We start from the raw sequence: 17465 nt of genomic DNA, 5'->3' as shown, positions 1-17465 counted from the left end.
TGGGCATGAGCCACTGTAATTGGCCTTATGTGAAATTTTAAATGGCATTAGTTAAAAAAATGGTGTATTATATGATAAAACAATTTGTCTAGTTATAATAAAAAACACAAATGCATGATAAATTCATAAAGAATTTCATTGAGATGTGCCGTGATGTATTTTGCTTTAGTTTAGGTGTAGACAACAGAAAGGAATCTGTGGCCAAGTGTATTTCAGCTACCCATCTTAAACATGTGTTCACACACAGCCCCAGAGAAAAAGATGCTGAATAAGTTCCATAAGGCCTGTCTTGGAGGTTCCTTCATTTAGTAATCTGCTTCCAGCGCAAGGCATGAGAATACGGAGCAATGACTCATTTTCAGTCTTTGGTGACGAAGCCAATGTGCTGATGATTTGGTCAAAGGTAAATGATCCTTACTCAGTTGTTTGGGAAAACACTCCTAACTTTCAGGTTTGCTTTGGAAAGAAAGCTAAATACTAACAACTTCCAAATGTACAAATCAAATTGTAGCATACAAATACTGTAAATGTAATGGAGTCTTAATTTAAGCCACGAGTACTATTACTACACTTAAAACATGAAGCAAATTATCATATATTTTCAAAAATTCATCATAATCATTTGAGATAGTTCCTTGTAAGGTAAGCCAAATCTTTATGCATTTATTTTATTCTTAATGCTTAACTCACTAATTTGACTAGTCTAGGCCATCACAAACTATTAGATAGCTGTAATATCACCTATTCTACAAAGCAAGGCACACTTTTTCCTACTAAAAATTTTTAATTATTATAGGTACATAATAGTAGTATATCTTTATAGATTAAGTGTTATGTTTTGATACTGGCATATAATGTGAATTAATCAAATCAGGGTAATGGCACTTATAATTTCTTTGTGTTGGGAACATTCCAATTCTACTCTTTTTTAGCTATTTTAAAGTATACCCTAACTTACTGTTGATTTCACTTTGTTACACTATCAAATATTGCTCATTCTAACTATATTTTGTACCCATGAACTTTTTATTTCCACTTTATCCCCCCATCTCTGCTACTGTTCCCAACCACTGGTGACTGTTATTCTACTCTCTCTCTCCGTGAGATCGGTTTTTTTTTTTTTTTTGGATGTGAACTTTTTTTTTTTTTTATTGTTGGGGATTCATTGAGGGTACAATAAGCCAGGTTACACTGATCGCAAATGTTAGGCAAAGTCCCTCTTGCAATCATGTCTTGCCCCCATGAAGTGTGACACACACCAAGGCCCCACCCCCTCCCTCCTTCCCTCTTTCTGTTCCCCCCCCATAACCATAATTGTCATTAATTGTCCTTATATCAAAATTGAGTACATAGGATTCATGCTTCTCCATTCTTGTGATGCTTTACTAAGAATAATGTCTTCCATGTCCATCTAGGTTAATACGAAGGAGGATGTAAAGTCTCCATTTTTTTTTAATGGCTGAATAGTATTCCATGGTATATATATACCACAGCTTGTTAATCCATTCCTGGGTTGGTGGGCATTTAGGCTGTTTCCACATTTTGGCGATTGTAAATTGAGCTGCAATAAACAGTCTAGTACAAGTGTCCTTATGATAAAAGGGTTTCTTTCCTTCTGGGTAGATGCCCAGTAATGGGATTGCAGGATCAAATGGGAGGTCTAGCTTGAGTGCTTTGAGGTTTCTCCATACTTCCTTCCAGAAAGGTTGTACTAGTTTGCAGTCCCACCAGCAGTGTAAAAGTGTTCCCTTCTCTCCACATCCATGCCAGCATCTGCAGTTTTGAGATTTTGTGATGTGGGCCATTCTCACTGGGGTTAGATGGTATCTCAGGGTTGTTTTGATTTGCATTTCTCTAATATATAGAGATGATGAATATTTTTTCATGTGTTTGTTAGCCATTCGTCTGTCATCTTTAGAGAAAGTTCTATTCATGTCTCTTGCCCATTGATATATGGGATTGTTGGCTTTTTTCATGTGGATTAATTTGAGTTCCCTATAGATCCTAGTTATCAAGCTTTTGTCTGATTGAAAATATGCAAATATCCTTTCCCATTGTGTAGGTTGTCTCTTTGCTTTGGTTATTGTCTCCTTAGCTGTACAGAAGCTTTTCAGTTTAATGAAGTCCCATTTATTTATTGTTGTTGCAATTGCCATGGCAGTCTTCATGAAGTCTTTCCCCAGGCCAATATCTTCCAGTGTCATTTTTAATATTTATCTCCTACATATGAGTGAGGACAGGTGAGATTTGTCCTTCTGTTGCTTGGCTTATTTCACTTATCATAATGTTTTCCAGTTCAACTCATGTTGAAAATGGCAGGATTTCATTCTTTTGGTGGCTATGTAATATTCCATTTTGTAGGTGTACTGCAATTTCTCATCCATTCATGAAGTGATGGAACCTTAAGTTGATCCCAAATCTTGGCTATTGTAAACAGCACTTCAATGAACGTGGGAGCATAGATACCTTTTCCTTAACAGAATTACCTCCTTTGGGTGAACACCCAGCAGTGGGAGTGCTGGGTCATGTGGCAGTGCTATCTATAGTTTTCTGAGGAACCCCCACACTGCTCTCCACAGTGGTTGCACTAATTAACATTCCCACCAACAGGGTATAAGGGCTCCCCTTCTCCACATGCGAGGCACACATCTAGGTACACACTTCCCTGATACAGAGATTGGCTCACAAGTGCAATTTATTACAGAGCAGGAACTCTTAGAGCAACTTCTCTCAGTTTGCTTTCAAAGGAGAATGATCGGAAAAAATACATGTACGGCCCTTATTTTGTCCTTTAAGTTGTACAAAATAAGTAACTAGAAACTACATCGAACGCCTAATGCTACAAGAGTTAGACGGAAATGGGAAGGTTAAAAGAGGGGGAATGGTCCTTGGCAGCAGTTCTGCCATAGAGTCTTTTAAGGACTGCATCGATCTGGGGGAGGCCCTTGGGTTTGGTCATATTAGGGAGCTGAAGTGGGCTCCCTACAAAACAATTAAGATCCAGAAAAGGGCAGAACAATTGAAAAACTCTAACAGGCCAATGATAGGCAACAATTTGCTTCCGGAGGGGAAGAGAATTATGCAGGGGGTAGATAGAAAAGCTATGTCAACACCACCAGTAACACTTCAAATTTTTTTTTATTTCACCTTTTTTTTTTTTCAGTTAAAACAATAGAAATGTATTGTCTTATGCTTCTAGAGTCTGAACCAAAGCATCAGGAGGGACATGTTCCCTCTTAACTCTGCTGGGGAGAGTTCCTCTTTGTGCCTTTCAGCTTTTGAGGTTTTCCAGGATTTCCTGCTATTCCTTGGTCTGCAGATGTACCACTCCAGTCTTTGCACCTGTCATCACACAGCTGTCTTTTCTCTGTGTCTTTATACCATCCTTCTCCTGTGAAACTCTGTGCTCAAATTTTCCCGTTCTATAAGGGCACCAGTCCCATTGGATCACAGCCCAACTTCCTTCACTGTGACCTCATCTCAACTAATGGTACCAGCAACAACCCTACTTCCAAGTGAAGTCACATTTGGTAGGTACTAGGAGATTAGAACGTCAACTTAGGAATTTACTGGTGAGGGAACAAAGTTCAACCCAGACCAAGAAGAAAGTCAAAATTCTGAGGAAAGAAACTGCTAACTCATAGCTAGAGAACAAAAACATTGATAATTTTGCATGTTCATTTCTGTTCCCTTTCAGGCTCTAAGTCAACAAAAATTAGAAGTTCAACTGGGCCCCTGGGTTATTCATCCCTGGGTGGAGAGCTGTTAGGGAGGCTGGTCCAAACAGCTCTCCATCCAGGGATGGATGTGCATCGGTCCATCAGATGTGCATCCTGTTCCAGAGGTGGCGTGGTGAGTGGGGCTTCTGGATGAAGGCAGCGGTCAGGTGTGGGAGAGCCAACAGAAGTGGGAGATGAATCCAGATACAAGTCAGAAAGGACCTTTCTGCTCCAGATTCACTTCCAAGCAATAACAGAAAACAATTCCTACTGGACCTGGACAAAGCGACTTCTCTTAATCGAGTGTGACCTTCTCTTTCCTGAGGGTAACACTTTCTTATTAAATAAAAATTATCTACATGCCTATAATCCCAGCATGCTGGGAGGCCACGGTGGGAGAATCCCTTGAGCTCAGCAGTTCAAGGCCACTCTGAACAAGGTGAGAGCCCTTCTCTACTAAAAACAGAGAAACTAGTAAGGTGTCATGGTACATACTTGTAGTTTCAGTTACTTGGGAAACTGAGGCAGGAGGACCGCTTGAACCCAGAGTTTGAGCTTGCTGTGAGCTATGATACTACTGCACTCTAGCCTAGGGCAACAGAGTCAGACTCTGTCTCAAAAAACAAACAAAAAAAAAACTAACGATATTTAAGTGTTTGCTGTATTATTCTTTGTACCTTTCTATAGCTCTCCCCAAATATGTAAAACGTATCCTAATGCAGAAAGTGAGACTTGAGCTCTACTTTGAAGCATGAGTAAGCCTTGGAAATGCAGTGTTGAGGAGAACAGCATTATACTTTTAAGGAAGATTTATGCATCCATTTGGAAAACTGAGAAACGGAAATCCCTCTCATCCAAGGGCCTGCTGTCCCCTCTGCCGTTAAGAGATCTATGTATCAGGGACTCTGCTTACTCCCTTTTGCAAGACCACAGATATGTTCCTCAGTCCCTTGAACACTGCTGGCTTCTGGCTTCCCAGTGTTTGTCAGGCAGGGTGAGTGGGCAGGCCCTGCCTCTGACCCCTTGGGGCAGAATTTGGAACCTGTGGTCTATGCTGGGAACTAAGAGTCAAGGGGTTAAGCTTGCCCTGGAGAATTCAATTCCCAGGGCCATGATTCACTTGAGGCTGTAACTGTGGAAACAGTATTAAAGTCTCAGATTGAAATGGTAAATAGGAACTGAAATGAGAACTCGAGATTTAAAAATCACCCAAAAAGGCAATTTTGCAAGAATGTAAAAGCTGTGCATTTGAAACAGAAATTTAGACTACTCAATTCTGTGAAAAAGTGAGTTGAAGTAATTAGTTGAAATTGAAATCATCTGGTTCACTGCATCAAAACATTTGAGCAATTTTCCTCAGTTCTCTGCTTGCCTGTGAAAAGCAAGGTTGATTCCATAGTGCATACATGGATTTCTGACTCTTCCCACCAAACAGTGTTGCTAAAATACACCACAGAGATTGGAGGGCCTGGTATGTGCCAGACATTACATATGAGTACAATTTGGGGGGAAAACGATTTTAGACAAAATGAAAATTTTATTTTAGGCAAAATCTTTTAGGCTACAGTTGGATTTGCAAGTAATATTTAGGAATAAAAGCCAAAGGTTTTCTGTTTATGTATCTTTGAATTGAGTAGAAAACCCTGACCTGTCAGATTTTATCCCTTAACATTACTCTGCATTTGTCTTCTGTTGTTACTTACAGGCTATGATTTTTATTTCTGTATTTCATGTTCCCACCCTTCTCAGAATCTTACACTCACTTTCCTCTATCTGAATGTTTCACTTACATTTCAAACTTAGTATTTCCCACATTGAACTTACCTTTCTCCCCCTCTCCACCCACAACCAAACTTGCTTCTCTTCCTGTATTTCATATAACGGGATGAAGTGTTATATTTGGGGATCATCTTGGCTCTTCTTTCTTCATACTTCACTCCACGTCTCTGCAGGGTGAACCCATCTGCTCTTCATCTGCATTCCCGCTGTTTTACTTCAGCCTCCATCTAGACTACTGGAATAGAACCCTAAAGAGTTGCCAATTTCCCACTGTCTCTAGTTCATTCCCTTGGTGGACACCATAGTTAATCTGTGCCAAACGTTAACTCAATCGAGTCACTATTCTGCACTAAATACATACTTTGAAGAAATCTTATTTTCTAATCCGTGATCTTAAACTCCTTGGTTCACAGAAATTGCCCTGTCCTTCCATCCTGACCTCTCACGTCTCTCTGACATGCACGTTGTACTTCAGCCAGCCGTGCGCATCCTTCCCACGCTGCGCAGGGGGACCTGCAACAGGTCCTTCCCTCGCTGAGCTGGTGAACGTGTGCATCCTTCCCAGGCTGCACTGGGGAACGTGCGCGTCCTTCCCAGGCTGCACCGGGGAACGTGTGCGTCTTTGCCACTCTGAGCAGGGAACAGGTGTGTCCTTCCCACGCTGCCCTGGGGGGAAACGTGTGCGTCTTTCCTACGCTGAGCCGGGGAACGTGCGCGTCACTTCCAGGGCCTGCTCCTGTTCCTGCTCCTGGGAGACTTGGCCAAAGACCATTCTGCCAACCCTCTTTGACTTCTCCCCCTTCCTCTGCTTCTAACTTTCAGTGATCTAATAATAATGTGTTGAACTTCAGCATTTTCTGTTTAACTTTTTATAATAAAAAATGATACGCTCATTACAAAAAAATTTAAGGTATGGAGAAATATAGGGTAAAAAGTATAAATATCTTGTTTTTCCTAATCCTTCATCCCAACCTGCAGAAGTAACACAACACGGATAACCATTTCTTACGTATCTTTCCAGGTATTTCCAATGCAGATGTTATAAAAGGCCTATAGAGGGTGCTAAAAATGTATATACATTTTAAGAAAGAAAAAATCATATTAAATTTCTAATAAGTCATTGTTGACGTCTGTAATTATAAGAGGCACTCAGGATGACTTGTATTCATCTTTTGTTATCAGTATATATTGACTATTACAATTTTAATACAGTTTTTTCCTTCTTTGAAATCTGTATACATGTTTTTGCACCCTCAATTACTATTGCATACAAATAGTGTTAAACTACATGTGTTGTTCTCAACGTGTTTCTTTCATTTATTGATATATCTGGTATATATGTTTATATTATACCATTACCAAATGTCATATTTTAATTTCCACCTAATAATTTCTTATTTTTAACAGGTTAGCTTATCTCTTTCACTTTGTTATTTCAACAGACCTAGCTGTGTTTTGTTACTTTATGTCTTTTTGTTTGTTTTTATGCTTCCTTTATTTTCTATCTTTTACTATATGGTCCTCCTTTTTCCTGCTATTGTTACACATTTTCCCCCAATGTCTGTATTTATATCACATGTTAAATAATATATGACAATATATTTATGCCTTTGTTTCTTGATTTATAAAATTTAGAAAGGATTTACTAACTTTTTCTATATCTTGTCTTTTTTAACTTTTCAATCCTAATCCCCAGAAGTAACATTTTTAACCATTAAGTATCCTTCCAGATATTTACAATGCATATATTATATAAAAATAATATGAAATGAATAATAAGAAATAAAAAACAAACACCCCTTCCCACCAATTCTCATGATCACCTTGTAGTTTTTGCAATTATTTTTATAGTATTATATTTGATGATAGTGACATATTCTGTGTAACAGAGAATACAACTCTCAACAATTAATACATGTGAAAGTAAAGTGACTTTTTCATTCTCTGTTTAGAATGAAGGTGCCGTTTCCATTCTTTCTTTCTTCCCCATGTCTACAAGTTCAAGGTGACTCTACACTGCATTGAACATGGTAGAACTACACAAAGGAGCCCACCTGAGCCCCCAAATCACTGCATGATGCAGAGGGCCCCACCCAACCACCCTCATGAAACTGATGAGAGTTAAAAATAAGCTTTTATTGTAGTGAGCCATTGAAGTGTGGGATTGTGTAAGCTTTATTTGCACCAATGACTATTCCATAACTACACTCTGCACAGTTCTATAGGGTTAGTCACACGTGTGAGTGGATTTACTGCTCATTCCCCTGGATTCTCTACTTTGCTGTATCTATTATCTGGCTGGATTGCATAATCAAATAGCCTCTCCCAAGTAGGCCTGTGACTGCTGTATTTCCTGAGGCATTGTACGTTAGTGAATGTATTTATGGTGCTTTAAACAATAAATAACAGTTTGGCTAGATACTAAACTCTGATTCAATCTTTATTTTTATTTTTTCTCTTTGAACTTTGCTGCTCTTTTCCAGTGCCTCCTGGCAGCGAAAGTTGCTGTGAAAAATATCCTGGCCTGAGGCTAGCCTGCCTTGCAGCTAACTTGCTCTTTCTGCCTGCCCTCTCACAGAGTCTTTAAAGTTAAAAAACTTCAGGCTATTTCCTTGGGTTGATAGTTCCTGTAACATGGTATGCCCTAGAAGCCTACAGACTCTGTTTCAGAAATTTCTCTTCTACTAAGTGTTTGAATAATTTTTCTTCTAAATGTTTTGGTCTCATGTCAAAGACAATATGTGTAATTATGCAATTATATATCCTTTGTATTTCTCTCTCACTATATTATTTTATGTACTTATTTTCCCTAACCACATGTATGTCTTTATTCAGCTGAATACATACATTTTCTTGGGTCAGCACTCTATATCCTTGTATGTTTTCAGCAGAATCTATTCTACTTCTTTTGTTGTTTGTTTGTTTTTTAATTTTTATTTATTTTTTTTGAGACAGAGTCTCACTCTATCACACTGGGTACAGCTGTGGTGTGATCATAGCTCAATACTAACCTCAAACTCTTGGGCTCAAGCTATTCTCCTGCCTCAGCCTCCCGAGTAGCTGGGTCTACAGGAACCTGCCACAATGCCCAGCTAGTTTTAGAGACAGGGTCTAACTCTTGCTTAGGCTGGTCTCAAACTCCTGAACTAAAGCAATCCTCTCCCTCCCCCCACCGCCTTAGCCCCACACCCTGCCTACTTCTTATATTTTTAATGTGGTTTTGATTTCTCCAATTTCTTCTTATTATTACCTCATTTGTCTTCTAAATTCTGCCAGCTTACTCTTCGTGATTGCCAAAGACAAGATATGGACTCCTTTAATTGTTTCAGACAGGCAGTGACATAAAACTTTTGCTTATAGTTTCCTGGTCTGTCGCATCAATATTTTTATCTTCCTCTTTACCCCACCAGGAGTTTAGCTTCTCTTTTTTTCTCTTAGAATCCTTTAGCAACTATCTATTCTGTTTAGATTTCAATTCCACTGTGTGGGCCTACCAGGCCCTGCTTTCTTGGCTCGTTATGGCTGCTAGCCTTTGGAACTACAGCCCAGTTCCAAACTGCTCGCTTTTTGCCTGTAACCTTGATACTCACCTGCGTGTTGCTTAGAGAGCTGTCCATCATTGTGGTATGATGGTGCCCTGTTTATAGGCCTCAGAGAACCCTTCCCAGCCTGGCCACTCCTTATCACATCACCTGCTTTTTTCCCTATAGCATGAGTCACTATCTGACAGTTCCTGATATACTTGTTAACTGTAAAATCTGTCCTTGCTAAAATCTGGGCACTAGTGGTGTAGGACTCTGTCTGGTTCCCTGCTGTCTCTTTGGGACCTACAGCAGTGCCTGGCACATCATAGATATTTAAAAAATCTTTGGGAAATGAAGGGACATGTGAATGATGATGCTCAACACTGTGTAGTTATGAAGTGAAAGAATCTGAGATACCCGGACGGCTGAGAAAGGGTTACAGACCCGGGCTCTGCCCTGAGGAGGTTACATCCAGTTAGGTAGTTTACCTGCAATACCTAATCATTTAAGAAGTACCCAGAATTGAGGCGGCACCTGTGGCTCAGTGAGTAGGGCCCTGGCCCCATATGCTGAGGGTGGTGGGTTCAAACCCAGCCCTGGCCAAACTGCAACAAAAAAATAGCCAGGCATTGTGGCGGGCGCCTGTAGTCCCAGCTGCTCCGGAGGCTGAGGCAAGAGAATCGCGTAAGCCCAAGAGCTGGAGGTTGCTGTGAGCCGTGTGACGCCACGGCACTCTACCCGAGGGCGGTACAGTGAGACTTTGTCTCTATAAAAAAAAAAAAAAAGAAGCACCCAGAATTGATTTAGCACAATTGGTATTTGATTTGTAACAAATCAATATCTGACAGTTGGTAACAAAGTACCTTAAAAGATACTTTGACTATTGTACCTTTAAGAGGGAAAAAAATCAGATGCTAGTCTTATGAACTTGTTGAAGCGCCCTTCTAATAGGCAAACCCTATGTAAGTTTTCTGAGCTGTGTGCTGTACTGGGTGTAAATTAAACTCAAACTTACCCAGTAGTAGTACACATTTCTCTTTAACTTAAGAGTTTTAAAATGTACCCTTTTAATTATAAAAATTAGATAATGCTTATGATAAAAGATTTAGAAAATACATTGAATTAGAAAAAAGAAACATATTATTCATACTAATTCATACTAATAATTCAAATATTATTCATACCGTCACCCTGAGATAAGGTTGTAGTGTTTTTAGTGTTAGCTTTTTTCCTGGTACATAGATTATGCCATATCATATAATACACATAAGTATATATGAATATATTACATAAACCCATATGTCATGTAATATTTATCCATTTGCATGTGATACTATAACTATCATGTTTCTATGACTCTCCTCTGTCGATGATTTTGGGAGGAAACGCTGATTCCCCAGTCCTGAGGGCAGCTAGGATGCAGCAATATTCCTGGATTCTTCCCCTTTTCTGGAAGAGGGCGTGGAAGTAACTGGTACGATTAGTACACTTGGAATGAGATATATGTAGCTTTCTGCTCTCTACCTTCGTTTTGGGGTCTGACTGCCTGTAAAGACCATACAATCTAGTCTGCTCTTTGTTAGTGGGAAAGTTTATCAAAAAGGCTCTGTCTTCATAGGGAAGGGTTGTGTTGACTATTGCTTGCCAGGGTCGTGAGGAACTATGCCCAAGAAGGAGAAGCAATCACGGAAGAACATTATTGTCATGCTCAGAAGTCACATTTCCAGCCGCCCTATCAGCAATACCAATGAAATTTTGATCTCCAGAGGCCTGTTATCTCTGTCTTTCTCAGGCAAGGAGGAGAGAGGTGTTATTTCTTGGTCCACTCAAATACCAATACAAACAAATAGAAACAATGAGGGTTTACAACTTTGCTTGTTAGTTGGCCTTGATTTCCGCACAGTTGTCTACAGAAGTAGAAAGGTCTAAGAAAAATCAAGACACATAATGTTACAGAAGTCGAGAGTTTCCAAAAGAGATTTATCAACACAACTTGACACTATTGGAGGTTAAGAAAAATGTGAAGCAAGAAAAGAGTGTTGGACTTTTTGATGAGGAAGTCATTGGAGGCCTTCAAGTAGTGATTTTGAAAATGGTGTTCAGAGTCCATTGGAAGACCAGGTGAATTTTCACAGAACTCATATGTAAGTTCACATTCATTGTGTGGCTACACAAGTGAATTATGAACAACTGCTGGCTTTCTTTCTTTTTTTTTTTTTAATGCCAAAGGGTCATTGTATGCATTTTTAAGAGTTGGTACATTTTGGTATTCATAGACTAAAATTAGCATGTTATTAGTATGTACGGACACTTTTAAAGGGTGAAGGAATGAGGCACAATAAAGCAATAGACAGAAGGCCAAGACCAAGTTTTGCTCAGAACAAAAGGATGAAGGCAAGATGTTAGACAGAAAAGCTTTTCCCCAGATCATTAAACTTTATACCACAGCAGCAGAATCACAGGCGACTCCACCCCTCTCCTTAAGATGCCTACATAGTGCAGAGCTACCCTGTCAACACTTGAAATGACAATACTAGAGTTGTCGTGACAGTAATATTTTGAGACATTTTGAAAACAATTGCAATATCAAATATTGAGTTTCTCATAATCTTACTCTGTTGGCACTATGGGCTGCTAGCCCAATGATCAGCCCATTAATCAAAACAACTCATGAAGGAGCAAAATGTATAACACACGTGTATTGGTAATAAGTGAGAAAAGATACATAAATTCTTCCTTTAGAAATGTAAGACCTTGTGGACAAGGATGCTATTCAGGAGCTACTTGAATTTTGTACTCATACATTCAAAAGTTTTTGCCTCTTTTGCTTTCTAAATTGCTAGGGAGACTGAGAACAACTTTACAAAATAATTATGTTTGCATTTTCAGAAATTGCAGGTGGGTGAGCAAATACCAAATAAGAAACGTTGCCACATTATAGTTAACAGCACGGGTTAGTAAGACGGACTTGGATTCAAACCTGGGATGAGTGGCCTTTGTTAGATTGTTAACTCCCTCTGAGCTTCAGTTTCTTTACTTGTCAGATGGAAGTGATAATTTCCTGCCTTTATAGTCTGTGTGAGAACCACATGAACCAGTCCATGTAAAACAGCTAGACATGGCAGATCAAAAGTACTCAGTAAATTTGTTTAAAGACATGTGTTTACTACACATTGATGTTGAAAACAATTTAATGACCTGCTTCTCTGGGAGTAGCCACTTTGTTGCTGAAATGAAGGTCTTGAACTTATTTACTGGAAAAGTAATAATATCAAGACCCCAAGAAATGGCCTGATTGGATTTTCGGTGCTGATGGTTAAACTTGCCTGGGGACTTCAGTCAGAGTCGATCAGGAAATCTAGGCCTCAGGAAAGAGTAACGATCAAAGCAATTTAGTTTTGCTAAGAGACTATGTTTTGGGGGAGAATATATATTTGAGTTGAAAGTCAGAACAGCACATTTTAAGAAGGGTTCACCCTCCATCCTTCCTCTTTAAACCATGGTTGCTGTGAACATGTGGCCGAAATCCTAAATTATACAGAAGACTACAGACATTTAATTCAATCCACATTCATTCTCTTTTTCTCCTCTTCTATCACTAAATATTAAATATTAACATTGAAACAGAGCCACATTTAGTGCTTTAGATTAGAATTTCTTATCCTACTCATTTGAAAGGCTTTTTATAACCTAGTTTTTTGCTATTTCATTAATCTCTGTCCTCTATTTTAATATTATCTCTTAATTAGTGTCCCCTTTCACATCCCCTAATAACATTCTTGTGAAAGGACCTTTTCTTTCACCTGCAAGGGCTTCTAAAATTTAGCACTTCAATTAAGAACTTTTGTACATTGTTCTGAAAACTTTAAATTCTGTATAATATAGAGTAAGCCCCCTTCCTCATAATAAGGTTTTTTAAAAAATCATGAAATAGTAAGGGTCTTGATTTTTCCAAGTACACATTCACTAGGGGAAATAGAGTTTCCATTAACAATCTAAAATAATACTCCATATACTTTTATGGTACTATAATTCCTACACTTTGTGATTTTGCATCTATTTATACTTGCACAAATATTTTTATAAAAGTTACAGACATATCTATAGAAGAAAAAGAACCAAGCAGAGGTTTAACACAAAGTTCTTTAGAGACAGGAGAAAAATCACGATTTTACCACAAACAGATATTATCCTGGGTACAGTAAACAAATATAATAGCAAGTTCCTTGTTATTAACAGAACTTTCAAGTCTTATTATTATACATTTGAGTCAACAAAGATTCCATCTTTACCTTCCCTATCATGATTTCTGTCTGTCACAGAACGTTATTTTTCCTCTGTTAGTCTCAACTCTGCTGTTCTTTTTCAACCTCCCCTGAGTTTTTACTCCCCCATCCTTCTCTTCAGAATTTCTCATGCTGAAGACAGAACCTAACAGCTTGAGGTGAAAATGGCTAGAATTGGGGACAGGCTGAAACTCTGCATGGATCAAAGCTCAAAGCTCAAGCAAATGTTGCCCGGCAAAAAAAAAAAAAAGCAAACAAACAAACAACAAAAGAGGTCAAATAAATTCAGGTTTCTATATCCAGTCTTATCAAAATGACAGAACTCTAATCATCACAGCCATGACTGCTCCCTTTCATGAAGCTTTTCTGAGAAGATGGAGGAGATTTCTCATTATAGTATTCAATGAAAATTGAGACCAAACTAACTTCAAATGGCATATAGGATGCTTAGAAATAGATGTCCAAGCAAAAATTATGATTTTTCAATGCCCTAAAACTACTTTGCTTTCTAGTCATAAAGTGACATTGCCCCAAGCCATCAAACATAGGAATACCATTTTTTAAAATAAAGAAATGAACAATTCTTACACGTCATTGGTGCTTTATTCCAGATGTGGTAAAATGGGGAGGTGGCTGCCTTTCATCATTCTGTGCTCACATTCAATAAACAGGAATATATTCTTTTGGGATTTTCAACTAGACACATGCAAAAGCTTGAGCCAGGAAAGGGCAAGGAAATCACAGAAGCTCTGAAATAGTCCATCAGGTCACAAGGGTGGTTTGGAGTCTAATGCTCCAGGGAAGAACATTGTCAATTTACTTTCATTTTGATTCCCACCATAAAGTAGTTTATGTTTCACTTTAAGGACTATAACCCAATTCTGTTTTTCACCCTTCTGATGAACTACAGAATTCTCCCAGAAACACGGTAAAATGAAATAAGATTTATTGACATATGCTTTTGAGATGTAAATATAAACTATGATTTAATGTTCTTTCAACTTTCATTCTTAGTAGTTTTGATTTTTCTATCACAGTAAATGAACAATTTTCTGCATAACTAAAAGTAAATAAAGACAGTGTACAGAATAAATTTTGGTTAGTGTTCTTGCGGTCTTTTCATCTGTAGAAATATATGGCAAAATAATAAGCAGCACGTAATTTTCCACAATGTGTTATTTTTGTGATTAGCACCTCAAGAACCATCTCATTTCTAGAAAAAAAGAAAGGTTCTGAGCGACACTGTCTGCAGTGTCCCTATAATGCACAGCATGACTGCTCCAAATTGCATCCTGTCATTACTTCCCAATTCCCAGAGTAAGATTCTTTTTTTTTTTCTCTCAGAGTGATTGGGGTCACAATTTTACAAGGATTGCTCTATCTCTGATCTAATTGGTTAAATTGTTGGATGGAAGTGCATGTATTGATCAGGAAAAACAAGGAGACTATATATAGTTTATTCCTCCTGCTACAGCTAAATATAGAAATGGCCAATTTCATACAACACAATCCAGCATCAATTGTCAACTAAGTAACTCACAATAGCAATTAAAAAAAATAAATTAAAAACTGTGGAAGCTGCAGGGGAAGATATTTTGCTGTACAGGATGAATAAGCCACATCTTCTTTAAAGCTTTCTTTTCTATTAAATCAAAGATTTAAACAGGTTAGCCCTGTATAAAAAGTATATATGCACTAGATATTAAAAGAAAACCACCAAGTACTTTCCTTGCTCTTTAGTCTAAAATCTTATGGCTAAACTTTAAATCCTGCTTTGAAATTCTTGCCAAGCCATAATTTGGCTTTATTATCTGCTCATGTCTCATGCCAGAGATGTATTTAAAAAAAATCTGGCAGCCCTGTGTTTTGTGGAAAATAGAGCTTGACTTCTTAAATCAAATGATTTATTTGGGCCATCTTGATGACTGTTTTCTGCAGTATTGAATCAGACAGGAAGTTATTCTAATTTTATTATTAAGATAGACGTAAACACCAGATGTGTTATTCTTTGACACTGCTATTCATCATCAAAGACCATAGATAAAATAAAAATTATCTATAAGTATGTGCCAATACTAGAACCATGATATTATTTGTAAACATTCAAACTAAATTATTTTTAATCTTTTTTATGTCTAAACTTTGTGCAATGCCTAGAACACAGTGGAAACTAAATACATAGTTTTTTAAAAAATAAACTTAAGTGAATTGAACAGTTTGTGAGGTTTTTCACCCAAGGTTAGCACCTTATGTATAGATTAACTAATTAATTTATATATAATTTCTTGATGAAAGCCATAATTTTTATGAAGGCAGTCACAGTTAAACAATAAGCTTCTTGGTTTACAGAAGAAAAATAACAAATCTGAGTTCCCCAGCTGGGAATTAGGTGAGGGATGCCTTATATGATAACCCTTCATTCACTGGTCCCTCACATCTGATTGTAATGGAAGATATTGACTAGTGTTTTGTGGAGTCTGTATGCAAATGCAGGGTCCCCAAGACGCTGCTATCATAAAAACATCTAGACTTAGTGAATTAGCTCACTGTAACCCTCTCTCAATTTTCCTTTCTAGTTATAAATGCAAGTGATCACTGTTTCATCATAACTGTGAGAACTGTCCTGAACAAAACAGAGAAAATATCTGTTTCATTCGGCATCTTTTATGCAGCTTCAGAGTTCTCTTCAAATGCATGTTATTCCATTCTCTTCAGGATGGTTATGAAGCTTATAAGACACTCCTTATGATGATGGTAGGGTCTTTATTGTCAAGATATGTTGAATAATTGCATCTTGTTTTTCTTTGAATTTCAGACTTTGAGGCTACAGAAATTTCCCTACATTTCACAGAGTTTTCCACTGAGTCAGTTATATACATGCATATAAACAAATCCAGACATAAATCTCAATCTTTACCATCCTAACTTCATCATATTACACAAGAGGGCTTTACCCATCATGGAAGATTCTCTTACCTGTTTGGAAACCGACTGGATGTTATGATGAATTTGACTGCCATCTGTACCCTTCTGTGTGTGACTTCCTCCCCCCGCCAGCCGGGCTTATCATAAAGCTCTCGGAGCTGCTTCTGCCTGCGAGGTGAAGCCTCCGCTAGTCACCTGGACCTCCTGGTACTATTTCTAGAGATGCCGCTGATCCCAGGTCTGCTGTAGCAGCCTGTGCTTTCCCCAGAGATAACCCAGGTGCTGGCTGTTTCGACAGTTTACTAGAATTGAAATTCATGGGGATATTTTTTCACAGTAATTAGGAAAACTGTAAGATGAGAACCTTGAGCTGTGGACAAGGAGTGTTGCATGAGGGATTTTTTTCTTCCTGACAATAATAATAATAATAATAATCAAACATACACAAGCTATTTTTACAATAAATATAAAATTCTTCTAGAATTTTCACTAAGATTTTCCTACTTGGTACTAGGGGCTTTACAGATTTCTCATGTTAACACTCAGTGTGACTTAGAAAGCAGGGCTTGTTGTTAATCTGTTTTTGGAGAAGAAAATTAAAGTGATTCAAGCAAAGCTCAAAAACTGAACCTGGGATTCAAATATGGGTTGGTCTGATTCCAAAACGAATGATTTTTTTTTCTACATTGTAGACATGCCATTATGATTTGACACAGAAGGATTTCAGATAAATATTGTAATTATTATTATGAGAGAAATATTTGGTCTAAAAATTAGGAGGTAACTGAGTGTGGTGGCTCATGACTGTAATCCTAGCACTCAGAGAGGCTGAGGAGAATGGGTCACTTGAGCTCAAGAGTTTGAGACCAGCCTAAGCAATAGCAAGAGCCCCAAGACCCCAATATCTACTAAAAATAGAAAAACTAGTCAAGTGTTGTGGCAGGTGCCTATTGTCCCAGCTACTGGGAGGCCGAGGCAGGAGAATTACTTGGGCCCAAGGGTGTGAGGTTGATGTAAGCTGTGATGCCATGGCACTCTACCCAGGGCGACAGAGTGACACTCTGTCTCCAAAAAATAAAAAATAAATAAATAGGAAGCGACACCAATGAGTCAGACCTATCTCTGTCTTTAAGGTGCTAACAGTCTGTCAGGAAAGGAGCAGCTGGAACATGCTAGCAACCCTATGGCGAGCCGCCCTACAGCGATTCTGTGGCAGGGCTTTGGCAAGGTTG

General features: G+C 38.3%; 1 protein-coding gene across 3 annotated transcripts in view; it reads right to left on the bottom strand.

The window, feature by feature from the left end:
• Positions 1–17465, bottom strand: part of PTPRR (protein tyrosine phosphatase receptor type R) — a 335309-nt gene that overhangs the window by 164806 nt on the left and 153038 nt on the right. Inside the window, exon 1 of one of the 3 annotated variants that reach the window (XM_053583631.1) lies at positions 16285–16321. The exons of the other annotated variants lie outside the window; for them this stretch is intronic. The gene's annotated coding sequence lies outside the window, so the exon portion shown is untranslated. Of the gene's footprint in view, positions 1–16284; positions 16322–17465 lie in introns of those variants that run through there. 3 annotated transcript variants of the gene reach the window in all.

The sequence above is a fragment of the Nycticebus coucang genome, chromosome 3 (assembly GCF_027406575.1).
Source record: "Nycticebus coucang isolate mNycCou1 chromosome 3, mNycCou1.pri, whole genome shotgun sequence".
NCBI lineage: Eukaryota > Metazoa > Chordata > Mammalia > Primates > Lorisidae > Nycticebus > Nycticebus coucang.
Note: the sequence above shows the minus strand (reverse complement) of the source record. Positions and strands in the feature narration are given on the sequence as shown.